This window comes from Phascolarctos cinereus, unplaced genomic scaffold, assembly GCF_003287225.1.
Source record: "Phascolarctos cinereus isolate Bilbo 61053 unplaced genomic scaffold, phaCin_HiC Scaffold_1;HRSCAF=81, whole genome shotgun sequence".
Taxonomy (NCBI): Eukaryota; Metazoa; Chordata; class Mammalia; order Diprotodontia; family Phascolarctidae; genus Phascolarctos; species Phascolarctos cinereus.
This window is the reverse complement of record NW_027555514.1, coordinates 94,884,268-94,912,018: the sequence shown is the minus strand read 5'-3', so window position 1 is coordinate 94,912,018 and position 27,751 is coordinate 94,884,268. Positions and strand designations below refer to the sequence as shown.

Below are 27,751 nucleotides of genomic sequence, written 5' to 3'. Positions count from 1 at the left end.
GGGGATGCAAAGCTAACATTACTAAAACAGCTTAGTTCTTTTTATGTCCTGTCTCCTACTCAGAGGGAATAGCTTGCTGGTAGAAGTTTGGTTAGAGGCTAACTAGCTAGTTGTTCTTCAGGCATATGTCATTGTGGTTCTACCTCCTCTTCCTATTCTTCCTCCTACCAGTATGGCTACTGCTACTATTTTTACTATTATTGTGACTCATTTAAAATACCAAAATAATTGACTAAATCTCTACTTTTGCTTCTAGTGTTGCTATCTACTACTACTACTTGTATTGCTATTATTGTGACTCATTGAAGATAGCATTAATATTAACTAAATAATATATCTTTACTCATTTTTTTTCATTTAAGATAATCTATTTTACCTTCCATATTCCTTAAGGAAAAGATTATATATTCTATTAGGCAAGAAACATTTATTAAGTATCTCCTATATGCTAAGCTTTTAAATCAAATGAAATAATATTTTTAAAGTGCTTAGCACAATGTTTGGCACATAGGAGGTGCTTAATAAATGTTTTTTTCCCCCTTTGCTTATCTTTCATATGTGCTTAAAGTATTGAAAAGTCAGCACATATGTGTAACACCTCAAAGGTATTTTGGAAATATTTTTTTCTGAGAGAATGTTCTTGAATAAATGCCTGGGGCTTGGCCTGTTGACATCTTCTCAGAGGCTCATCACATTGGTACTTCACAACAGCTCTGATTTATATTTAAATATCTACTTTGGTCTTCTTACCTGAGAAGTTATTTTCCTCAGCTCTCCTAATTAGTTCAGTAACATTCTTAACCATCTGTTCAATCCTACCTGCCCCTGTCTCCAACCATGACTTGCTATTTGTTGGCCCTTGATTTCATGGCAGCCTTGGATATTGTATCAATCCAAGCAAGACAAGATAGAAAATGTAAGATTTTTCCACTTTTTTATTCCTTCTCTTTTTTCCCTCTCCTCTCTTGGTGATCTCATCAGACCCCATGTATCTATCATCTCTGTGCAGAAAACTCCTATGGATCCATGTTCAATTTTTTCCTGACTAGTTCTTCTTGGCCAACTAATTGTGACACAGCTCTACTGGGATCTCTCTGGCCTATCAAAGTCAACATGCCAAAAAAGAATTCATTGCACGTACCCCCAAACTCATCTCTCCTCCCACGTCCCTTTTTATTGATGGTGCTGGAACCTCCTTCTCATCTTTCAGGTGTCTATTCTTGGAATCACTCTTGACTCTTAACTTTCTTTTACTCTGTATAGCCAGTGAAATGCAATAGGATTGTTGATCTTACTTCTACAACATCTTTCACATTTACCTCTTTCTCTCTATTTACACAGTCTCTGTGCTAGTTCATGCTCTAATTACTTCTCACCTAAATACTGCATTAACCTCCTAACTGGTCTCCCTGCTTTTAGTTTCCTGCCTCTTTAATGCATAGTTTACTGTGCTGTCAATGAGATATTCCTAAGGCACATATCTGATCTTACCATTAACTCCACACTTGAAACTCTCCAGTGCTTCCCTTTGACTTCAAGAATAAAATATTCATCAGTTTCACTTTTAAAGCCATTCACTATATGACTTTTACCTCTTCACCCATTCTTATTTCATACTTCATTCCTGCATGTACTCTCCTTTTTTGTCAAGCTAGACTGTTAACTGTTCTCTGTGTAAGACATTTCAAGTCCCATGTCTACATCTATGCAAATTTGTCCCCTATTCCTGGAAGATGTTTTCATTCCTTCTCACTTGCACTCCATAGAATCCTTGGATTCTTCCAAAGTTCAGCTTAGTTGCCACCTCCTATCTAAGACCTCTCCAGATCCTTCCAGTTATAAGCACACTCTCTGTATCTGTCTCTGTCTCTGTCTCTCTTTCTCTTTCTCTGAAAATTATTTCATGTGAACTTTATTTCCTTTCTAAGGGTAACTTATCATTTATAAGTGTTTCACATTTTTATTTATCTCTTTACGTACTCAAGTGAATCCTATGAAGCATCTTCATTTTGAATGCACTGAAATAATACTGTTCTCTCTCTGAAATCCATGTTATCTTGAGAGATTGTACAGGAACTAGGACATTATTAACCCCTTAATTGTGGAAGTCTATATCTGAGCATATTTAGATATTTCCCTGGGTAGAAGAATCAAGGAGAAACAAATTGGTAAGAAAAAAGCTCCTTGGGTATACCCACTCCATTTCAGCCTGGAGATTGGGGGCCTTTAGAACATAGGTTGATTTCTTTTTCTTTCTTTCTTTCTTTCTTTCTTTCTTTCTTTCTTTCTTTCTTTCTTTCTTTCTTTCTTTCTTTCTGTCTGTCTGTCTGTCTGTCTGTCTGTCTGTCTGTCTTTCTGTCTGTCTGTCTGTCTTTCTTTCTTTCTTTCTTTTTTTCTGTACCTATTTATTTATTTATTTATTTGTTTGTTTCTTTGTTTGTTTATTTATTTATTTATTTAGTCACAGGTTGCATCCTTCTATTAGAATTGGAATTTCTTGAGAGTGAGGACTATTTTATTTTTATCTTTGTATATCTGCTGTCTAGTACATGCCTTTCACATGCAAGGACTTAATATGTTTGTTTCACTGAATTGAATTTATTATTTCATTAGAACACTGAAACCTTAGAGAAATAATGGCTTTGCATATATATATATATATATATATATATATATGTATATATATATGTATATATACATGTATATATGTGTATATATATGTGTATATATATGTGTATATATATGTATATATGTGTGTGTATATATATATATATCTCCACATCTACAGGATAGGTACCCATAATTTTGAGAGAGCTCTCTTGACCTCCTATTAGCTTATAAGCTCCTTGAAGACAAGAACCATGTCATTCAATTTCTCTTTTGTTTATTTTGTATTTATAGCACCGTGAGAGACAACACGGCATAGGGAGAGAGCCAGACTTAAAGTCAGAAAGAAATGGCTCTAAGTTCTACCTCTGACACGTGGTGGAAGTGCGATTCTGGTAAAGTCACTTTGCATCGTAGTGTTCTAGGCAACACTTGATTATTATTACAAGTCGTGGAAAAGACGCTCACTTGCCACGGGACAATCCATTACTACACCTATTCCACATTCAAATAGCAGTTCTAGTTTGTCTCCCCCCCCCCTTTCTTTGTATCCCCAGTGCTTTGGAACTAGGGGAGTTCCAAATAGCTTCGTCTTTCAGTTACTGTGTTTCTAAATTCACATATTATTTAATGTTAGGATGTGGCCACTGGGGTTCATTGTAATCGCCCTTACACTGAAATTTATGTTGGCCAAGCAAAAACTAGGTTAAGGATATGAAATCATGTTTGACCTCAAGGTAGAACCAGAATAGAGAACAAAGTAATCTGAAAAATCATCGATTCACATCTGGAAGAAATTCTAATGGCCCTTTTAGTTCAACCCTCTTATCTTATAACGGGCAGCTAAGTGATACGGTGGATACAGTATTGAGCCTAAAGTCAGGAACACTCATCTTCCCGAATTTAAATCTGGCTTCAGACGATTACTAGCAGTATGACCCTGGCCAAGTCACTTTACCCTATCTGCCACAGTTTCCTCATCTGTAAAATGAACTGGAGAAAGAAATGACAAACCACTCCTGTATCTTTGCCAAGGAAACCCCAAAATGGGATTGTGAAGAGTTGAACACACCTGAACAACAACAGTAATTCATGCTATAAACTAGAGACTGAGGTCCTGAAAAGTGAACCCACTTCTGCAAAAATAGTAATAAGTAGCAGAGCCAAGATTTTAACCCAGGTCCTCTGTCTCCAAATCTAGTATCCACTTTAAGCAGCTGTTGCCTATGTTCATAAGATGAGTAAAGAGGACATTACTATTTAGTAGAAAGGAAAGGGAGTTGCTAATTATTTACCCAAATTTGGTAAGTTTGTGTTTTTAAAAATAAGATTAGGAAAGTAGATAGAGACTGGACCTAAGATTTCCCTAGTTTTAGACACTTGTGGATGAAGAAATTTCCTTGGGGCAGCTAGGTGGCACAGTGGATAGAGCACTGACCTTGTATTCAGGAGGACCTGAGTTCAAATCCAGCCACAGACACATAACACTTACTAGCTGTGTGACCCTGGGCAAGTCACTTAATCCCATTGCCTAACCAAAAAAAAAATATCCCTCTATCAGGCCCTTCCTTGGCTTTTTGTTCTTTGTTCCTTAGGACACTGAGGAGTTAAGTGACTAGCCTAGGATTACACAGCTGGTATGTAATGTCAGACAGAATTTATAACCCACATCATCCTTGTTTTGAGACCAGCTGTCTAGTAACTTGCAACACTTCCTCTTGCCAGTTTAGGATAAGTGTATAATACCAACTGAACTTTTCCTAAGAGCGGCTTCATTTGCCTCTGGAGAACATTATGCTAAATTCTTGACCATTTACGTATGGTAACTGTATAATTTTATTCCATCTCTAATTTGGATAATTAGTCATTTGGGTTAGCTTCCTACAATCGCAAATCAATTTCAGACTTTAAATTTCCCATTCCTTTATTGCTATGTATTTCCTTATCAATTAGATTTCATAACAATAAAACCATGCAGAAAATGTATATCATGAAAAAAAGCTTATAAACACCACATATCAATGAGTTTTATGGCTGTTATTCCACCTCTGAAATAGGGATATGACACTTTTAGAAAGTGCAGCAAAGAAAAGAAGATTTGTTTATTTAACAAATATTTACTGAACATCTACCATGTGTTAGACTCATAGCACTTCTTAGAATGGGGATTGTGACCCAAAAATTTGGCAACAGTTAAAGGTTTCTGAAACTCAAGACCAAAAATGAATTTAAAATCAAACATGTGTTTCTAGCAGTGCTTGCCCATGTTGCATTGAGCAACTTCACTGCAGCCTTGCTTCTGAACACAAAGCATACACACTTTGCACTGAGCATGCGCTCAAGCCATGTAACTCCAAGAAATGCTGCCAAAACCGAAAAGGGGTCAAGAGTGGAAAAAGTTTAAGAAGCCCTAACAGATAGAGTATGAGGTATGCAACGATCATTAAGACATGCCTCCAACCTTACTGTCCTTACAGTCTAGTAAAGTAAATAACATGACACAAAAATCACCATTATAAAAAAGCATGATATGAGGAATGTTGTAGGTGTGGTACAGAGAACTATGGGAATTCAGAAAAAGGAAGTAGACTTCTTCGAGCTAGGGGGAATCACAAAAGGCTTCTTGGAAGAAGCATTTGAATTGAAGCTTGGAGGATGGGTAAGGACGGTAATAGCATGAGACAAAGTACTGAGGCAGGAAGAATGCCATGCATGATTGCTAACCTTGACTAGGTGGGTTTCAGTGTGCTCTAGCATATAAATGGAGAATTATTACAAGATAATGTTGGGAAAATATTATAGAGAATCTGGGACTTAAAAGTATTGGAGACCACTTAGTCTTACTCCTTTCATGTGGTTGAAGAAACTGAGGTCCAGAATAGTTAAGTTCTTACAAGACTTGGCCAAGGTCACACAGGCAGGAAGGAGCAGACCTGGAATTTGAAATCAGATCTCTCAACTCCAGATTGAGCTCTTTTTCCATTCTACCACTAAAATGGAACAGTAGGTTGGGGCTAGATGATAAAAGGCCTAAAATATTAAACTAAGTAGTGTGGTAGACAATGAAGAGATAATAGGGGAATATGTGACATTTCTATTGTGAATTCATGTCACAGTACTACATGATAGCCATAAAAATATATGAGAAGAAACACTAATGAAATACAAAAATCTTTGTAGGATACTTTGACTATTCATGCATTCAGGCACATACACACTCTCTGACTTTGAGGCATTTTACTGGAGGGCTCCAGGCAACTGGGCCTTTATCTTCATCCTTGGCTTCAGGGAGAAGACAAGGTTAGAGCTGAATCTAAATGGGAGAATTAGACCAATTGTTTTGTATGTCCAGATTCCTGCTTTTTAAAATGTAAATTAAAACCTAAAATTCTTTGAAGAGTAAGGTAAAAGAGACCATATGAGGAGGAGGGTTGTTTGGGAGGTCCTATAGTTTCAGATAAAGGAATGTGCAGGTCTGAGATAAAGTTAGAAATAGATGGAAAATGGGGATCTTTCTTTTGCTAGAGAACCAACTTTAAAAACTATTTTTTCATATAATTATAAATAAATAGGCATCAATAGGTCAAGAGACTTGTGTTTAAGTCCCTGATCTGTCCAAGTTTGAAGACCTTAGACAAATCACTTAACCCCTTGGAGTCTGTGTTTCCTTATCAGTAAAATGGATGGTGTTTACTGTTGTGCACAAAGCAATGAAAAATATGAAAGATTCCAAGAAATACAGAAACATCTTTTTTTTGTGTGTCTGATACAGTGCAAATATATATTCCCTGATGTCAATGAACTCACAGTCAAACTATAGCAGAAGGAGAGGATACAGAATATTGTATACACTCTCAAATATATATATATATATATATATAATATTATAGGATTATACATTATATAAAAAATATAATATTATAGGATTAAGGGATTCAGAGGAGATCTAGAGCAACTTCCTCATTTTGCTGAGGAGGAAACAGGCCTAGTGGTAGTAATTGATACAGACAAAATTAACTCTGGTACTTTTAACTATAAAGGAAGCACACTTTCTACCCTAAGAGACTGCTTTATAGCCCTATAAGATATTTTGGCTTAATTTTTTTTTTCCGAGGCCATTGGGATTGTGACCTGCCCAGAGTCACACAGCTAGTGAGTGTTACACGTCTGAGGCCGCATTTGAACGCAGGTCCTCCTGATTCCAGGGCCCGTGCTCTACCCACTGTGCCGCCTAGCTGCCCCACCTTAATTCTTTTTCTTTGTCAAATGGTAGGGCTCTAGTTGGGTGGGATAGTGTTAAAATGATTATGCTATACAAACAAAAGGTATCAATAGATCATCTTAAAATGAACATCAAATAAAATGAATGCACTTTGGAAGGAGATTAAATCTTTACATTTCTAATATTCTATAATAGCATGATGCTAATTAGCACATTATTTGGGTAGGTTATTACTTTGGCTCAGCCTTTTACGAAAAGCCTTAACCAAACATTATTTCATTTAACCCTTACAATTAACCAATGGGAAGTACTATTTCAGGTCAGCTGAGCACACTGCTTAGCCCAAGGTCATCTAACTAATAAATGACAAAGGAAAGACTGCAACACAGGCCTCACAAGCCACTGAATTTGCCTGTATGCTTCTGTACCTTTCTTCATAAAATATGTTCCCAGCCACTACTAGAAGGTGACTGTGCTTAATCTATTCTTTTTTTGATGCTACAATCTCCTTCTTGAAAACAGTGTTCTGTCTTGAAAAAGAAGAAGCTGATAAAATGACTAGACTTGGAGTTGGGAGACCTAGGTTCTTTTACCAGGTCCTACATGTAACAGCTAGGTAACCTCAACCAGAGATGTAACCTGGAGCAAACTGCTTAGCCTCTCTCAGCTTGTTTCTTCATCTATAAAATAGAAATTAATATTACTCGCACTAGCTACCTTCCAGGTTTGCACTGGGGAAAGTGCTTTGTAAACCCTAAAGCATTTGTATCTGTCATACTAATAATAAAGCTAAACCATATTTCTTTGTCGGTTCTCTTCACTAAATGTGAAAACTAAAGCAATCAAGATTAAGCGGTTTTCCCAATAGAATAAAGCTTGTCAGGGATTGATACTAGCAGTTTCAAAGGTACTGCTCAGTTTACATAGTGAAGGAATCTTTGATAGGTAGAAAAACTGTATTCTGTTAATCCATTTACTCTTTCTCTCTCTCTTTTTAAATCATCACCAACAAGCATTTATTTAGTGCCTACTATGTTCAAGAGAAAATAAGAAAGATAGATTTGGTGGACCCCCTGTGACAAACTTAAAGTAGACCACCATGAGAATCACATAAGATAGGAAAGAATAGATAGATTGCTATTTGAATTGTTGAAGGGTAGCTACTGCGTATTAGAGTATGTGCAGGTTACTGTGCTCAGCATGGGGGATTAAAAAATGTACAAATCAGAAAAGTCATGTTAATGACTTTTTTTTAATAACAAAGATCAGTACTATTCTTTAAAAAGAGGAAAGAAGGGGACAGCTTGGATAGAGCACCAGCCCTGGATTCAGGAGGACCTGAGTTCAAATGCGACCTCAGACATATAACACTTACTAGCTGTGTGACCCTGGGCAAGTTACTTAATCCTAACCAAAAAAAAAAAAGGAAAAGAATAATAAATTTAAACTTAAATTTAAATATGCAATGAATGTATAACAAATAAAGTGCTTTTCTCCCTACCATATGTTTCTGTTCTTTACCACATCCATTACACACAACATTTCTCTGGGGGGGAAAGAATGGCTGAGTGAAAAGAGGACTGGAGAGGAACCAGAGATGCTGGGATCTAATCTTAGCTCCTTATCTGTGAAAACTTTGGTGACAGTTTAAATTATCAAGAGCCTTAGTTTCCTCATTTGTAAAATAAAGGAATTGGACCAGTTGATCTTTGTTTATTTTCCAGTTCTAAATCTTCTTATCTTCTGACTCTAAATCCTAGGAAATAGGAAAGTGAGCTTTTCTGCTCAGCAATGGATTCACTTTTCTGTTCACTTTCCTATTTCTTTCTAGTGGTTTTGTTTAGAACCTGTGCTTGTAGGTAAATCTAATCATATTGTTGACTGATTGTTTAGTCAACATGCATTTATTAAGTGCTTAATATGTACCAGGTATTGTACTAAGAACTACAGATAGAAAGAAAGGCAAAAAAAAAATCATACCCTCAAGAAGCATACATTCTAATAAAGAAGACAATACATAAATAACTAGTTACATACAAAATGCATACATAATAGATGAAGTTACTCTGAAAGGAGAAGTCTTCTGTAGAACCTTGGATTTTACCTAAGTCTTGAAAGAAGCCAAGGAGGCTAAGAGGCAGGGGTTAGAGGGCATAGAATCAAAGAACTGGAAGACGGGTAATGCAAAAGAGACAGGAAATGAAGTGTCAAGTTTGAGGAAGTATAGTACAGCAGCAGAGATAGATAACAGAGTACATGGAAGGAGGTAAGCGGTAAGAAGACTAGCAATACAGAAAGTGGCTAGATTAGGTTATAAAGAGATTTAATTGCAAAATACTTCGTATTTGATCAAGGAGCTAATAGAAAGTTGTTGATGTTCACTGAAAGGGATAAGGAGATGATAAGTTTATCAGTCCTATATTTCTGAAAAATCACCTTGGCAAAGAAATTGAGGATATATTACATTAGAGAAAAAATTTGAGGCATGGAGACCAGTTAGCAGGCTATTTGAATAGTCAGACCTATGCAATATCTGTTGGATTACATTGGGCTGATGGCCTGACTGTGATTTCTGAAAGACCCCAGAAGACCCTTCTGTCTAAATATGTCTTCTCCACCAATCTGCCATGGGGCCTCAAGTTGCGCTTGGTGTTAGTGATAATTGTGGTGGGTCTCTTTGGACCTTGTTTTTCATATTTGAAAAGTAGGGGGATTGAACTGCCTGATGTTTAAAATTCTATCTAGCTTAAGCCTTCCAGAAATATGAAATTCTAGCAGTCTGCTTCAGTCTTTAGCCAAGGGCCAGACCTATGTGCTGCAGACAGATGCCTATACTTGCTTAGACTAGTAATAAGGGGTATAAGAAAAAAGCAATAGCAAATAGAGATAGTCAAGACAGATAAAAATGTAGGCAGGTTCAGTGAAAATTGTGTGGACCTAATGATTTTTAAATGGCCTGCTGAATTATCTACTTTTTTTTTTCTAATTTTAAATTTAATTTTTTGTTCTGAATAAGACAAATAATAAGCATGTTTTTATGTGCAAAAATGAAGATAAAAAGAGAATTATATATAAAATTGTGAAACGACATGTGTTTGTCTAAATGTGGCTTGCAGTGAGGCGTAAGCAATGTATCTGAAATATCACCCATCCCTCTCCAGAAAAATCTTTGACTTTTGCCAGGAGGGGAACACAAGTTTGGGGCCACAGGGCTTCCTCCTCTGTTCTCCTCCAAGGATGATCACTAGACAGTCTGTCTGTCCTCCTAAATACTGTTAGTTTAGGGAAATTATTTTTAGGATCAAGCAGCTTTTGTGATTGCTATTCCTTAACCATAAAAGAGTACCCCTAGCCTTAAATGAAGGCTTGACTTCCTCCCCTCCAAACCCTGGTTATAGACCACCACAAATACTGAATAGTAAAGAAATCCATCTGTCCAAACTGAGAGCCAACAAAACTCAAAGAAATTGTATGAATTAGAATAAACCAGACAGTACACAAACCGAATGAGCTTTTCTCCTGGAAGTAAAATATGAGAAAAGAGAAGAGAGAGAGAGAGAGAGAGAGAGAGAGAGAGAGAGAGAGAGAGAGAGAGAGAGAGAGAGAGAGAGAGAGAGAGAGAAGCATACCCTAGGACTCCCCAGTCTCACTTGAGAGAAAATTCCCCTGAAATTCCTATGTGGCAAGCTAAAAATGGAAGTGTGCTTGAGGCCTTGACTCTACATGTCAGCTTTCTCCTAAAAATTTTCTGCCTCTTCAGGGATCTCTCCCTAAAGGGAACCAGGAATTGTGTGTGTATCCTCTCTTAAAACCAAAAGCAGAACTCTTTTCTCCTAATCTCTTGCCAACTTCATTCCTGACCCAGAAATGGCATGGCTGTGAACAGCAATTCTACCTACCAAAGAGAAGGGTACTCTGGAAATGATCAAGCTTGACTACTGAGAAGCATATACATGTATTTTGTAATGAAGTTAATAAATTTATCAAGTTCATTCCAAAGCTGTACTGCTTCTCTCTCTCTAAATTGTCTCATTCTCCCCTGTCCATGAAAAACATATGTTTCATTGTTCTTTCTTAACTTTTTTGGTGAGAGGAGTGATAGCCCCTGAATTCTCAAGATTCCCCCTCCTTTATAACAAGTTAAGTCAAGCAAAAACAAATCAATATTTGGTACATATTTAAAACCATACGTCTCCTATACCTCTACTCAATCACCTCTTTCCCAAGGGTTGGAAAGGATGATTTTTCATCCTTCCTCCAGAGTAGTGGATGGTCATTAAATTAATCTGAATTCTTAAGACTTGTTTGTTTGTTTTTTCTTTACCATATTGCAGTCATTGTATAAATTGTTTCCTTGATTCTACACACTTCACTCAGCTTCAGTTCATATCAATCTTAAGTTTCTCTGAATTGTTTCTTGTACTCTAATATTTAACTACATTTTATGCCATAGTTTGAATAACCATTTTCCAATTGAAGGGCATATCTTTTGTTTCAAGTGATTTGCTGTAATAAAAAGTGTTGCTATGAATATTTTTGTATATTTAGATCTTTTCATTCTTTCTTTGATCTCTTTAATGGTATATACCTGATAGTGGCATTAGTGGGTCAAAGAGCATACAACATCTTATATGTAGTCTAGGTCCAAGACAGTCAAGAACTCTTCCCATGTCTATAGTTGTAAAAGGTACTTCCTTTTCTGTTCTCTGACTTTGTTTTACAGTTAGGTTATATATTTATGTGAAACTTATCTCGGTATAAGGTGTTAGGTGTTAATCTTACCCTAATTTCTCTGCTGGATTATTTCATAGGTAAGATGAAAACTTAGTTAATTCTCATAGTGAACACTTAGGTTAGAGGAGAGGCTTGTCCTTCAGTATGTTATGGTGGTAGCTTACTATCTTGCACCCACGTATCTACTTTGTTTCCACATTTTTCAATCATGAGAAGAGGAATTACACATTTAAGTCCTGGTCAGTTTCATTAAAGTTTCTGAGGTGAGATTTGCCCCATATGTGCTGAACAATTTGTTCTGATAGACAAAATAACTGCCTTAGGTCTGTCCTTTCTATTCTATTGAAATGTGCTGGATAATAGTGAACAGTGTTTTCCTAGTAATGTAGGAAATATTCGTTATCTCACTCTTCATAGCCTGAAACTTAATCCTTCCCTTCTCAGGCTCAGAAATTTTCTCTTATTCTTCCTACCTAAGGTCATTCCATGATCATCTCATGGCAGTATGTCCTTGTTGCTTTTCCAAAACACATCCATCTAGGAAGGTGCAGGATTGATTGGTATAGAGTTTTGGTGTACAGCAAGAACTTGTACATCACTCTCTCAGTTAAACTAGCCTTATGTTATGGCCAACTAAGTTTTCTGCTTTAATGGGTTTTATGACTGTATGAGGGCTAAGTGATTTGTGCAGACAAATTGCCTGAGGTTGAAAGAGCCCCTGTATCTAGGACTCTTAGACTTCATACATTGAATACATTGATCTCTCAACTGGATATTTTTAGAAATATTATCTCTCCCCAAGCACTGATCTTGTGTCTAGGAGCCTAATTATAAGTACAATGTAAATACCTTTTCTAGGAGCCCTCATTAAAAAGTTACAGTTCATTCACTAATATATTAATTCAAAATTATTTATTCAATACATACTACTCATAAGGCATTATGGTAGGTGCTATGGAAAAATTCAAGATGAATAAGGCACAGTCTTTACCCTCAGGCAATTTATAATCTAGTGATGTAGATTAGATGTGTTAAAGAACAGAGGCTGATATGTGATAAACCAAAGAAAACGTGATAGAAGTCCAAAAGAAGGAAAAGTTACTTCTGAAAAACCTTACTGGAGAAAGTGGCAATAGAATTAGTTATTAAAGAAGTTCACCAGGCAGAGATGAGTGAGAGAACTGTTCAGACATAGAAAATGACATGAGCAGACACAAAAGCAAAAGTTCTTTGGGACCACTGTAAACCTTTCATTTTAACTGTATTCTACAGAATTTTTTGGATTAGAACTGTGATTTCATTGGTATGGCAATGTCTAATGAGGGCACTCCATCTCCCAGTTCCAGTCAACACCTTTTCAGCAGTTTAGAGTCTTAGAGTTACCTAGGACACCAAGGTATTAAGCAACTTGCCTAGAGTAACACAGCCAGTGTATTTCAGAAGCAAAAATAGAACACAGGTCTTCTTCACTCTGAAGCCAACTTTCTATACGCTTTGTCATGCTACCTCTAATGGGTCAAAATACCAGTGTATAAAGAGAAATATGATGGTAGCTGAAGCATAGCATATGACAGTGGAAAGGTTGATAAGAGTTATATTGTGAAAAGCCTTAAATACCAGATTGAGGGATTTAGATTTTACTGTTTAATCAGCAAGGTCACTGGAAGGTTTTTAAGTAGGGATCTGACTCTGTCAAATAGTGTTTTAGAAAGATTAATACATAAGTGATATGCAGGGTGGATGGGAGCAGGGAGAGAGGGTATAGAGGTAGGAGAGAGGAACTGGCAGCAGAGAATAGATAGAAAGGCATTGTGCAATGCTCTAAACTTGAGATAACAAAAACTTGACCTAGAGTGTTGGTAAAGGAAATGGAATAGAAAGGATACATGAGAGAGAGAAACTGTTTCTGACTTAACATAAGAAAAATAAAGTTCTTCCCAAAAATTTCAAATGGTGAAAACAAAGAACTTGAAGTTTCAGAAGTCTGTGAGAAATGACAAAATAAACACATAAGAAGGTAGATGCAACTCCTATAGGGATCACTGAGACATATTGGAACGGAAGTCATGACTAATATGATATTGTAAATACATATTTTATTCAAAATAAATTAAGGGTAAGTATGACAATTGATGGATCATTAAATGTGGGTACTCACAAACACCATGACTTAAGCAAAAATCATTAAGGATCATTTTTCATCTCAGGCCACTGACCTGCTAGTGCCTTGACCAGAACTATGTCCTAGTCTTTCTAGTCCCTCAAAAATATATAAAAAGCATTGGAAAACTGGTAAAACTGTTCTTCTAGCACATGGAGGACAGGACAGGTCCTAATTCTACCTAGGAGCACAGCTCTGTTAAAAAAAAGACTGGTTTTCATTATCAACCAGGGTCTTATATGTTATTCTATAAATCTATCTTTTCACTCTTATTTCCCTAAATATTCCCTTTCATCCACCATTTGCCTTGGCCATGTTGGACTACTTGAATGGTTAAACTGATAGTACGTGATCATTTAAGGGGAAAAACTAGAAAGGCCTTTAACATGGTGTAGCCATTCATTTCTTTTTCCAGGAAAGACTCAGACTCACCAAAGGTCATTCAGCAAATGATAGGCAGAATTCAAAGCTAGAACCCATGTCTCCTTTTTGAATTTTATACTTTAAATATCCTGCATCTATCCAATTTTCAGCCATATTGTGGCATTTCCACAAAATCACATCAATTAATGTTTATTGAGTACTGCTTTCTCCTCCATGCCCTACAAACTGGAATAAATCAGTGTGCCTCTGGCTCTTTTCGAACTGCCTGTGGGTAGACAATTGCTATGTTAATATCCATAACTCTCTGAACATCTAACAGGAAAAGGAGACAACAGAATTCTAAAAGTATCTTACTGTCTATGATCTCTTTTCCTCATTATTTTGACCTAGGTTCAATTATGACTTAAGCCCATTTTAAATAAATATTTGAATGTTTTATCTATGGTGATGGATAATGATTGTGATAATGGTGAAGATGATTTATATCCTTAAGTTAGAAAAATACCAGCTAATTTGATAGTAGTAGTAATTATTACTGCCATTTGTAAAGTACTTTAAAATCTGATTTATGTGCATTATGTCATTTGACCCTCAGCATGGACCTGTGAAGTAGGTCTGACAAATTATTGACCCCATTTTATAGATGAAGAAATTGAAGTTCAAAGAATTTAAGTGACTTACCTGTGGACACATAGGTAGTAAATATCAAAGGTAAGATTTGAGCCCAGGTCTGTTTGATTCCAGGACTTATACTCTGTCTACTATGCCTCACATCTTCTTAGCATCTTAAAGAACAAAAGCAAAATCATATTAATGTTATAAAATATTTTCATGTGAGAACTCCCGGTATTCCAAAGTCCTCCCAAATGGTAAGAAATGTTATTACCGAGAAAGAGAGAGAAAGACTTAACTAGATTCACTGCGCAAGATGCTAAATTGGGAGTAGAGCCATATACTAGATGACTATTTAGTTATGTTCTCCTTCCAAGGTTATGTTCCCTCTACTCTTGTCAATAAAATAACAGTACATATGCTGTGTTATCAGAATCATAATATCTTAAGCTTATAGATACACATAGAATCCAAAAGTTTTCATATTGGGTATATATTCATATTTATATGTTAATTTAAAATAGCTGTGTGAAAATGGAATTCCTAGCATGACCCCTAGAAATATAAGCCTGTTTTTTCCACAACTCTGGTACTAACTTTGGGTATGCTTTAGAGCTGCTCTAGGGTTATCTCTAACTGGAATTAAATGATGCCTCCTGAGCCATTCCAGCACACTGTATAATCTGTATTAATACTTGAATTGTAAATGAGGTACTCTCTAATTCCAAGAGCTATACCTTTGACAATAATTTCTAAAACTATTAGGTTTCCCAGTGGGAAACTTAAAAGAAGTATAGTCAGATATAAATATTATTAAAGCATCTATCCTCCCTACTTCCATAGGAATAAGTTAAAATTTATAATAACTACACATATATGGCAAATATATATTTTAAATGATACACTGACAACTTCTTACTAACCTTGACTAACATTGAGTATTTTGTTAATTAATTTGTCAATAAATGATAGTTTGACAATTAACATTGACTACAGTCGATGGTAAACTCTATCCCTTCTAATTTTTGTCATAACATTATCACTCTTTTTTGATACTTCCATACTTCCTATTTTGATATTGTCACATTTTAATAGATTAATGATAATTATATAGATAATAACTGATGTTTAGATAGAACTTTAATGTTTTTAAAATGTTTTACATAAGCAAAATCATTGAATTCTTATAGAGGAAGGAAGAAACAATTCTAGATTGGTATTCAGGGCAGTGGTGATCAAGTCAGCACTGGTACTAACTGTGCAACCTTGGGACAATTGTTTTTCCTCTCTTGACTTACTTCCTCATCTCTTAAAATGAAAGGATTGACCTATGTTAACTTTGTTGCTCCAGTTGTAGCATTCTAAGATTTGGTAACCTGGGGATGGTGAGGCACCAAGTTATGGATGAGTTTGGAGCATGTTTTAGATAATGAAAAAGAATTCATATTTGTCTTTAGAATTCATTTTTATAATAATAGTTGGATAAAAATGTATCTACTATTGAGAGATTTTCAGTTCTGAAAAAGATGTCATTTGTGATGTCATTTGTTTGAGCATTGTCTCCATTGATGCTGATCACAGTCTGTCTCTGCCTGACTCTCTTGTGAATTCTTTGCCCACATCCTCTGAAAAGTGTGCCAGAGGAAGTCCTCCCAATGTACTGGAGACCTTCTCTTATTCCCGAACATCATGAATATACCAATGGAATTTTTTGGTTTTCCATGGGTCATCCCTCTTCTTGTAAGCCTATCTCTTCCAGTCATACAATTGTTTCATGACATATTTTACTCTTCTTCTTCAAAATTCCCCATGTCTATAAGTTGCAGCCTGTTTACACCTGCCTTGGGCCTTTCCATTGCCATCTATGTGACTCTTATTTCTAGTTCTTCAAAGGAAGTAGTGTTCCTAGCTTTTATTGTCAAAAAGCAATGTTAGCGTAGAAAAGATGGGCCTTTTCTCTTCCAGGAAACTTGTAGTCACTAAAAGGGCTTACCAATTTCCCCCACAGCTATCCAACCTTCTCTTCTCTTTTTTGACACTGGGTTCAACTTACTGTCCCATTTTTACATGCTGTTGGACAGTCTATATAATCTGGCCTCAAACTCTTACTAGTTGTGTGACCCTGACAAGTCACTCAACCTCTGTTTGTCTCAGTTTTCTCAGCTGCAAAATGAAAAATAATAATAGCACTTACCTCCTAGGGTTGTTGTGTATTTCTAAAGTGCTTAACACCGTGTCTGGCACATAGTAGGTGCTTTATACATGTTTATTTCTTTCTTTCTCTTGGTCTCCAGGTAATACAGAACAAAAAGGTTTTAAAGGATGTCTACTATAAGAAATCAAAACATCAGTAATGATATAATGATTATGCTTATTTGGGGTGACAAGCTGAGCAAAGTGACTTGTAAGTTCCCTTCCATTTCTAAGATTCAGTAATCTACGACATTTGGGAAATTTCTATATAAATAGTTATCTCATCTATAAAAGGGAGATTCCTCTAAATCTCACAATGTGAACAACTTTCTAAGCCTGTTTCATCTGCTCACTTATTTCTAGTGTCATTTCCATTGTTCATCAAACTTTTCCCTTTCTATCCAGAAGAGCAAATATAACCTACTATACAGCATAGCACTCTTGGCCTCCAGTCCAAAGAAGTTACTTCTTAGTAGGGTATCACCTTAGCTTGTTTAAAAGACTATGGGGCCATAGCAAATATTCAACAAGAAAAAAAAGTGACATGTAAGGCTGAAATACATAGTTGTTAGCACCATTTGAAAGCAGCCTTTTTTTTTTATAAGCCATTGTCATTTTTATAAAAATTGCTTTGCTTTAAACTACACCACCAACTTCATTTCAGTTTTATTATACAAAATACAAAAATTGCTTTGTTTTTTTTTCCACTGACAATATGTATTGGCCTGGAAATGAAATATACTTTATATAAACATATTTGCCATGTTCATGATGATTTTTCTGCCTGTGGATGATAAGTGGGCTGTGTGACCTTTGGTAATAGAGAAGATGGAGATATAATAGGATTTCCTAAGGAAAATCACATTGATGATATGGATTATTATAGATTCACAGATACTAAGAATGACAAGGGATTTTAGAGATTATCTAATCCCAAATCTTTATGTTAATAATGAGGAAACTGAGAACAAGAGAGTCTAAGCATCTGAGGAAAATAAAGCATAGAGGGGTTAAGTGACCTGTCCAAAGTCACATAATGAGTTAGGGATAGAGTTGGGATCAGTCCTTATCTTTCTCAATTTTTCAGATCATTGTTGGTTTTAATGATTTTTATTTAATTTAAGTCTAATTTAATAATTTTCCAATCATTATTCTCTTTACATCATGTTGTCATTGATGTGACAATACTAGAACAGCCGCAAGTGGGCTCCTGGCTTTTGTTAGTGCTACAACCCTTTCCTTGTGTCTTGTGCTTGGGATGGCACATTGCGGTGGTCAAGTATGGGCAATCTTCTCTTTAAAATCCTGCTCCTACCCCAATCTGATCACTTCTGATGTAGGTAGCTTCTGTTCTTTCTCAGTCTGAGAACTTCTCTCCCTTTAACACTTTCTTGAGCTTTACTATATTGGTTTCAGACTATACTCTAATACTTTTCCATGATGACATACCTCTTGGGCAATCATGTTTCCCAAATTTATACATTCCCTGATATCAGTGAGAGAGAGAGAGAGAGAGAGAGAGAGAGAGAGAGAGAGAGAGATCAAAAAGGTCATCTCTGTTAGATCTCTCAGAGATTCTGTTTATTTTTAATATAAGCCTGGATAGAACACTATTAGTCCTAGTCATTGTTAGCTACTAAAAAAACCTCAGATTATGGTGTGCTACCTCCATTGAAATTTTGATCTTAGAAGCTCACTTAGAACTCCTAATTCAAGTCAGTCAATAGCTGTTTATCAAGCATTTATTAAACACTTACTATGTATCAGGCATTGTGTTAAGTACTGGGAATACCAGTGAAATACAAGCAGAAAGAAAAAGAGTGTTTATTGGATAATGGCTGATGATAACACATAAAAAGAATATGAAAAAAGAGTGGGGGGAAGACAAAAGAACCTGGTGTAAAGTCACAGGTGAAGAAGACTAGACTGAGGCTGGGAGAGAAAATTAGTCATGACTGGTCTTGGCACCCAATTTAGGAGGAGCCAAGTAATCAAGGACGCATTACATCATTACCTATGTAGGATTCTAGATTTACATATTGTGGAAAATTTATTGGGTTTGAGGTTTTGAGACTAGATATCATTTCCTGCTTCTGTTATTTACTAGTTATGTAACCTTAGACAAAGCAGTCTTTGAGGTTTCTTTATCTGTAAAATAAGGATATTGGAAGAGGCGATCCCTGAGGTCCCTTCTCACTCTAACGTTCTGTGCAGTTTTGAAATGGCCAGTGGAAAAATTGCCTGAGGAATTCAAGTCATTCACAAATCATAAATATGATTTGTTTGTCCATAATGGATGCCTTTTATGAAGAAATTGCATTGTTATTGCAGAATGCATTCATCACTATGTCTTGGTCATGATACATGCTTTGCATTTGGGAATTGTCGGTAGGAAAGCACTGGCTAGAAGCTATGTCTAGGGGTCTGGAATTGATTTTGTCATTGAAAAGACTGTAACAGTATGTTACATGACACAACCTGCCAAAGATATCTATTTTTATGGGTAGCACCACAGAAACCTTGATGAAAATTACATGTTGTTTTATATAATGGCACTCCAGGGCAAGAACTTCTCAATTATGTCTAACTCATATCAAAATGTCTTATCAATGGTCTTAATGCCATCTCTGACCTCTGGTGAAAAAATTCTGAGTGTGTGCTAGTTATTTGCATTTCTGGATTGTCAGACATGATTGCTTCTAACACTGAATCTCTATCAGGACTTGCCTCAGTTAAATTTAAAGAGTTTGTAGAAAGGAACCTTATTCAAGTGATTATCATTATAGCTTATCACCCTAAAAAAAAATATCAGCCTGAGTATGCTGTGTTCTTATTGCATGTTTCTCATTACTCACCTGAGCTAAAGTACTCACTCTGGGACAACTCCTCAAGATGTTCCATGACCATCTCCACCCAGACTTATATAAGGGGGGAGAGGGGATCAGTTATTCTGGATGCTGCTCTGACATTCATTTTTTTTTACCACAATAATTAGACTTTGTATGAGGACTATGGAGCATTAGAAGACAGTTCTTTCTACTATATTTGAATCTATAGAGAGATTATGTGTGCTATGTAATGCTTCTGAATGTGGAAGACCTATAAGGGCATTGCTTTGACTATGAACTGTGAGAAACATTCTTCCAAGAATGACTTGATAGAGGTAGCTAGATGGTACAGAGGATAGAGTACCAGCCCTGGATTCAGGAAGACCTGAGTTCAAATCTGGCCTCAGACATTTGACACTTATTTGCTGTGTGACCCTGGGCAAGTCACTTCACCCCATTACCTGGCCAAAAACAAACAAACAAAAAGAATGACTTGATAGTGACACAGGAATATTAGAAATTGACTCTTTAGAAGTGTTTGATATTAGGTAATTGTAATAAATAGGATGTGGGACTTGGAGTCTGTAAGATCTGAGTATGAATTCCAAGTTAGACATTTAGAGGCTTTCTAACAATGATCAAGGCACTTTACCTCTCTGTCTGTTTCCTGTTCTGTAAAGTGGGAACAGTAACATTTAAGAACTTACTTCACAGGGTTGTTGTGAAAATCAAATAAGCTGATGGTAGTTTGCCTTGAGGTCATCATTCTGGGATTGCTTGACTTAGTAGGAAAATCAGGTTCCTCAGTTCTCATGTTCATAGCTTTCACACATCCACTCCAAATACTTTGGAGAAAGTTGATACTTATTGTGTTCCTAGTTATAAAAATGGTTATGGGCTCAAATCTAAGGGTTCTTCCCAGCAAGGAGAGTAAGTCAAAGAGGTAGTCAATGTACAGATACGATTCAGGTATTGTGGCATGTGAAAGATGAAATGCCAGTTGCATAACAAATTGGGACCTGAGCTCCTCAGTTCAGGCTTGTACCCTAATGCAAGGGGAGATAGACTTTTATGCATTAAAAACAATCAAATGAAACCAATTAGTTAAAAGAAAACAATGAGGATACAAAATTAGGTAATCTGATTTCTAATTGGAGGAAGGATTAGGGACTTTCCAAGTTGGGAGGGGGAGAGTGAACAGGTGCAATCTGTCCGGTCTAAAAAGACAAACAGGATTAGATGGTATCCGCATTTATTTCACTCAAAGCAGGCCAGCATGCATGTATGTGTCCATGCATAGAAGCCAGTTTGGAAGTGAGCTGACTCTGGGTTTAGGGTCCACAGTTTATATGGCCTTCCAACAGGGTCTGACATCACTTACTTCCTCACCCCTGAACAGAGAAAATATCTCTATACTAGACCTCTTCCAGCCATACCAGACAACTCCCAGCCTTGGGCCATTTAGACAAAAGAATCTATCTTCACCTAAGCTTGAGTAGAACACAATGGGCTTCGATACCTTAGATTAAATTGCTAGCAAGCTTGGGTCCAGGCTGACTAGAATAAGGAGAGTCAATGCAATCTCATTATCAGTAATGTCCTTCTGAAGAAAAATTGAACTTAAAATCAAGACTTTGGAAGAAAGGAGTTTGGGGGGCCAATTGGTAGTGCAGTGTATAGAGCACCGGCCCTGGAGTCAGGAGGACCAGAGTTCAAATCCGGCCTCAGACACTTGACACTTACTAGCTGTATGACCCTGGGCAAATCACTTAACCCCATTGCCTAGCCAAAAAAAGAAGGGGAGGGGAGTTGGGGGGAAGCTCTGAATTTCTAAGATATTGGTTATTAATAATCATTTTTCACAAATCAGAAAAAGAAGTGTCCCACTCCCCCCCCTCACTGTATTCAGTGTAGAAAGGAACATGGAAACAATAACTAATTGACTACAGTGTGCTCAGTTTTCAGATAATGCATGGGTTGCTTGAGATGTATGATTGAAAGAAAATTCCTTGCATCCATCTTTGGATCTGACTGGGTTTCTGGTCAGTATAACCCATATCCCCACTTAAGGGTGTCTAAGCAGCAGACAGAGGTGGTCCAGCTTCCTAGCCAGGCAGGGCTAGATTCAAACAATGGAATAAAGCCTTCTCGCAAGACAGAAATTGGACTAGACCCATAACTGAGTAGAAAGGGAACTGAGGTAGCTTCAGAATTGAATTACAAGATGGTGTCAGTGTGGTTCACTCAATTCCCACTATCACTTGCTATTCTAATCCCCTTAATTCCCTCAGTATAAAATTGGTAGCTTATTACCACACAGAAAAAAAGAATACTTGGTAATAAGAAATCATAGAGTGACTAGAATAGAATCTAGTAACTCATTACTACTAGTATAATTACTTAGGAGGCTAATGTTTAATCTGAGTGTTTTCAGAGCTGCCAATGAGTCATTTTCCGTTTCAATTCTACACTGGCATTGTTCATTCCTTCAAAGGGCCTTTGTCTCAAATGCTGATATTTTCTGTATCCTAAGCTTGATTATGCTATTGCTGCTATAAACAAAACCACACCATTAGAAACAGTCCTTGCTACTGTTGCAGTCTGGGGGTGGCTGGGAACACCAAAATGCAGGGATACAGGGTGCAGATATGCCTCAAAAGAATTCGACCACTCAATCCTTCTTTCAGTCCAAATAGCAAGTTTATTTGTAACACCAATACAAGTGAGCCACATTTTAAGAATCTGAGCATTTCATGAGGATAAAAATTGGTACTTTTATACAGAAAGACTGGGAAGATCTGGATGGGGTTAAAGAGTGGCAAGTAGCCTGGGGTGAGCCAGGTGTAGAGAATGAGGGCCACAATGAAAGGGTGGTTAAAAGGATTATTGACTGGGGTGGGTAATGCCTCAGACATCAGGGATCTGAGTTCAGGGGCTGGGCTCCTGAAATTTTTGGGAAAGTTCAGGGCCTTTTAAGGGTCTATCATTAGTGTTCCATCACTAGCATTGCTCAAAGTCTTTTTGGGATCTTTTTCTGAAGTTCATAGTGTTGATGATAGAGAAAAGTCAGCACAAAACAAAATCAGAAGCAGCCAGGGACCTCTATATGTGCCCAGCTATGCTTCACATGGACATGGAGGCCTAGTATATTGTCCTGTTATTATGCTCCCTTTCCTTTTTGAGCTCCGTCAGTGGAGTCATGTCCTATCTTCTCAAAAGCTATTTTCAAGAAACTCATCAGCTGAAAGCCTCCTTTTCTACTAGGAGACACCTCCTTCATCAGCTTCTCCAGCTCATCAAACAATCAGAGGATTCTACTCAGTGATGAGTCATATATAGTTAGGATATCTGTAAGTGCTCAAGATTTCAAGAAAATCCCCCCAGGCCAGGCAGAGCATATTTGCATCTTCTCCAAGGTGGGTGGAGGCCTTTTATATGTGTGAATTGTTTTACAAATCTTAATGTTGTTTGTTGTTCAGTTCTTTCAGTCAGTTCACACTTCCTGACAACATTTGGGCTTTTCTTGGCAAAGATACTGGAGTGATTTGCCACTTCCTTCTCCAGCTCATTTTACAGATAAGGAAACTAAGGGAAACAGGGTTAAGTGACTTGCCCAGGATCACACAGTTGTAAGTGACTGAGACTAATTTGAACTCCAGACTTGGCTCTTTATCCACTGTGCCACCTAGCTGCCCCTGTAAACTTTGAAGTACTCCACAAACTTTGGTTTCTTTTGTTGTTATTGATGAGTAGTTAACCATCCTAAGGAAAAATGAAAACTATAAAGTGTAGGAGACAATGATTCTCTGGTGCCTGCAATTGTTGAATGAACGTCATCTCGTATTTCTATGTAGTCTAAGCCAGCCTCATGAAGTACTATGCCCTTGCTTGTTAAAAGATGGTGTGAACTAAAGGATGAAGCTATTATGCATTTTTGCCAAGAGATGTCATGGTACGTTGTAGTAACTGCTGTCCAGTAATGTTTTTGTGCCTTGGGAGTTTCTATAATCATAGCATGACAAAAGGAAAAATGCTGCAGTTCTGGCATCAGAGAACCAGGGTTCAAAGGCTTCCTCTGTCACTGGAACAGTGTTCTTGGGTAAATTAATTTCTCCGGGCCTCAGTTTCCTCATTTCTAAAATGGGAAGGTTGGAATAGATTTCCTTTAAGATTCTTTCCAACTGTAAATCTATTATTCAGTGGTCTCATGCTGTGGCAATTGTTGAATGACTTGAATGTAGCAATGTTGAATGTAGCAGTAAAGACACAGTAATGTTGAAGGTCTGTGCATCGCTTGCTGTTACAAATGCCTACCGGGATTCACAGGGACAGGCTTATGGCCACACATCTCCCTGGACTCTCTCCTTAATAAACATTTAGGTAGGTTTCCAAGTCCCTTAGTGAAACTTTACAGGGCTATCAGTCCTTTAAATTTCAAGAACCTGATCCAAATAGATCTTTCAAATAAATACTGGATGTTTGTTATCAAAATGCCAGGTTAGCTTTCTCTTCCGAGAAGATTAGCTCCTCCAGGAAGGGGCCTGTTGCCAGTTGCATTTGTTTGCACATTGCTCTTAATTGTGATTCATTTGCATCCTTCATTGTCTATTGATCCCCCAGCCCTCCACCATTCACATTTTCTTTTCCTGTGAAAAATGCTTTTTTGTGTGGTTTTGGTTTGGCTCCCATCTGACACATAAAAGGAAAATAAACCCAAAGGCAAGGGCATCAGTCACCTTTTTGAAGGTCCCTAGCAAATTATTATTTATGTGTCTGCTGTGGATCTGTTCCATGCTTTAAAGGGCAATGCTGCTGGATTAGGAAACATGGTTAGGAAAACATAGTAGCCATTAACCTTATCTGTTTTCACAACTAGAAAATAGCACCACGGACTGGCTGAAGCCATTGGTAATTTGACAATGTTTAAAAAAAAAAGTACCTCTTAAACACTACAAAAGGGCAGCCAAGGTTGTGGCTCCCTGTTTAGAAATACTTTCTGTAAATAATTCTCCTATGTAAAAATAATCTTTAAAAACTATTCAAAATGAAAAACAGACTGCTCAAGAAATCCCAAAGCCCCTCAGCATATTCCTGAGGGTTTTTGATAGAGGAAAGTAATTGCAAAGAGACTGATTCTCTGCTGAGTTGATTCTTTTTAGATGATTTTTTCTCATTTTTAGTGTCATTGTCTTTGGCCTACATGAAAAAGTAAAGAAAGCTTATTTGTTAGGCTTACCTAATAACTGTTTTCTGAAGAAAGCATGAGTGATATGTACAGACCTTCCAAAAATGACACATTTTTTTTAAACCACACAAGCAGAAATGGAGTTGGGGTAAGTTAGAAATGCACCCAAGTAGACTAACAAGGAAATGGCATATTATAGAAAGACCAGTAGGAAAAGTAAACACATGCAAGCCAGTAATAAATGTTCATATGCATGACAACTCCCAGTGTAGAATGTAAACTCCTTGAGGGTAGCTGCCACACTTTCGTTTTTTGTCTTAGCATTCCTAGCATATGGCACAGTACCTGGCTCATAATAAGCACTTAATAAATGTTCCTTAATTGATTGATTGTTGACAACAGGGAGGCTTTTCCAAGTTCAGAAGGCTGATCTTTTCATTTACATTGTTATAATCATTATATGTATTGTTCTTTTGGTTCTGCTCATTTCATTATCATTTCATACAAATCTTCATTTTTTTCCTGAATTCCTCATATTCTTCATCTGTCATTGTATAGTAATATTTCATTATGTCAATATATAGTAGTTTTTTTCAGCCGTTCCCTGCCTGTGATAGGAATTCATTTTGTTTCCAATTTTCTGTTTCCAAAGGGTACTTCTGTAAATATTTTGGTATATGATGGACCTTTATCTTTGACTTTATTACAGAGGATTTGCTGAGTCAAGAACATAGGCAATCATTCCTTTTGCATTTTTCCCAAATGATATCTAACACAGTTGGACAACTTCACAGCTGCACCAATGTTCCTGTCTTTCCACAGCCCCTCCAACAGTGATAGAATGATGTGAGGTGAACAGAGATTTATTTTATATTTCTGTTATTATTAAATGATTTGGAGCAGGTAGTCTTGATAAGACTTATGAAATAATCACTCACTCTAGGTTTTGTAATGCTAATTTTAAATCTCCTGAGTATAAAAAGATAAATATTTGTAAAACAGGATAAAGGATGACTATCAGTCAAAATTTCATTTTTCCCTCACGAATTCAAGAAGTGCTTTAAACTACAAAAGAGTTACAAAAAAAAAAGACCCTGATCATTATATTTCAGGTTATCCAGATTTGACTATGACTAATAAGCTGTTCAGAAAAGAAAAGCAAATCTATTCATTGCTAAAGATGGTATATTTAATTAAATGTGGCCTTCATCACTCAATAACATTATAATTCAACAATATAACTGATTTATGATTAAATTAATTCTTGTGACTTGTAGATGGCATTTGTTATTCTATACAGGACCTGGATTTCTTCATCTTCCTTCTGCTACAGAATATGCAAATGATTTCCCAGTTGCTTGACCAGTTATTTTAAAATCTGTTACATCAAATCCGTATTGTCCTTTCTCATTGCTGTCTTCACTTTGTTCTTAGCACAGTAAGAGATTTAAGATTTCTTCTGCTGGACTTTGGATGGGTTTGAATGAGAATAATTGACTTGAGATTGTGATCAAAACCTAGTTAACAACAAATAAAACTGAAATGGGATTTTTCAGTTCCATTTTATTTTAAATTAAAATTTTCAGGAAGATTTTAAAAAATTCAGCTCATGCTTTACATAGTTGTTTTCTGTCTGTGTTGTGAAGTTGGAAAACACTAGTTCTTACACCCATACCTTTGACAATTCTTACTGCTTCCATTCTCCCATAGCAGTGTGAGCTTCATGACTAACACCACCCCTTTTCTATCAAATACGGTAACCTGGGTTTGGTCCACACTGTCAGCTAGTGAGTCCAACTATCTAGTAGCATGGTCAACATTTATGGCAGCCCTGGAGGCCCACTCTACCAACTTCATGAGGAGGAGGGGACTGGGGTTTGATAAATGAGTTGGTCAGATTTGGGGGATCTAAGAGGACCCATTGCAAGTTGTACCCCAATGACTACCTCACTTCCAGAATGGATCATGTGTGGCAGCTGGAGATGAGAAACTCAAACTGGAAGGGGGAATCTGGGAGCATATGGATAAGAGAGGACCTTAAGCCACAGACTAGGAGCAGTATTTCAAGATGATAAAGGACACCATTCCAAGAGCAGGTTCATATCTATGCAGACTCGATGAACATACTACAACTGTCACACAGATTGACAATGCCCATCTGGCGGCTCATGGCTTGAAAGTCAAGTATGAGACTACTTATGTAACAATCTGGAGAAAACAATGACCATGACCTCTGGAAGGTCACTAACGATACAAACACCAACATTATACAGCCAGAGAAAGAGATTGAGAAGTCAAAGGAATAGCTGCCCTTCATGATAAAGAACAATGAAGAAGTTAATTCCTCAACAACCCAGATTGCAGACTCCAGGATGACTAGAGTTGAATTTTCCTAAGTATCAGGACCTGAGCAAGGTTATAACTAATATCGAGGGCCATTATTCTCTGGTTTAGAAGAACAGAGAAAAGCTTGATAAATACTGCTAAGCGCTATAATGATCAACATGAGATGAAAGGAAGTGAAAACTGCTTTACATAACATCCTTAAGCTAAAACGTTTAAGTTAGCCCCTACACATTGACTTGGACTCACTTGGGAATCTGAAATTCAGTTTGGAGGAGAGCCTAAGGAAAGTGGAAATCTGCTACGGATATAGATGGAGCAGATCAGTATAGCCCTGCTACACTTAGGGGCAAAGCTGGACCAGACTTAGACGAGAGGACAAAGCCAGGCACAGGAATACAAAGCCCTACTCAACGTCAGAGTCAATCTGGAAGAAAATATCAATCACTGCCAACAGATGGTGACTAGAAGATAGGGAGGAC

General features: G+C 36.9%; 1 protein-coding gene across 1 annotated transcript in view; it reads left to right on the top strand.

Annotated features, from left to right (window-relative positions):
* Positions 1–27,751, top strand: part of CNTNAP2 (contactin associated protein 2) — a 1,976,042-nt gene that overhangs the window by 937,250 nt on the left and 1,011,041 nt on the right. The gene's annotated exons all lie outside the window — the stretch shown is intronic.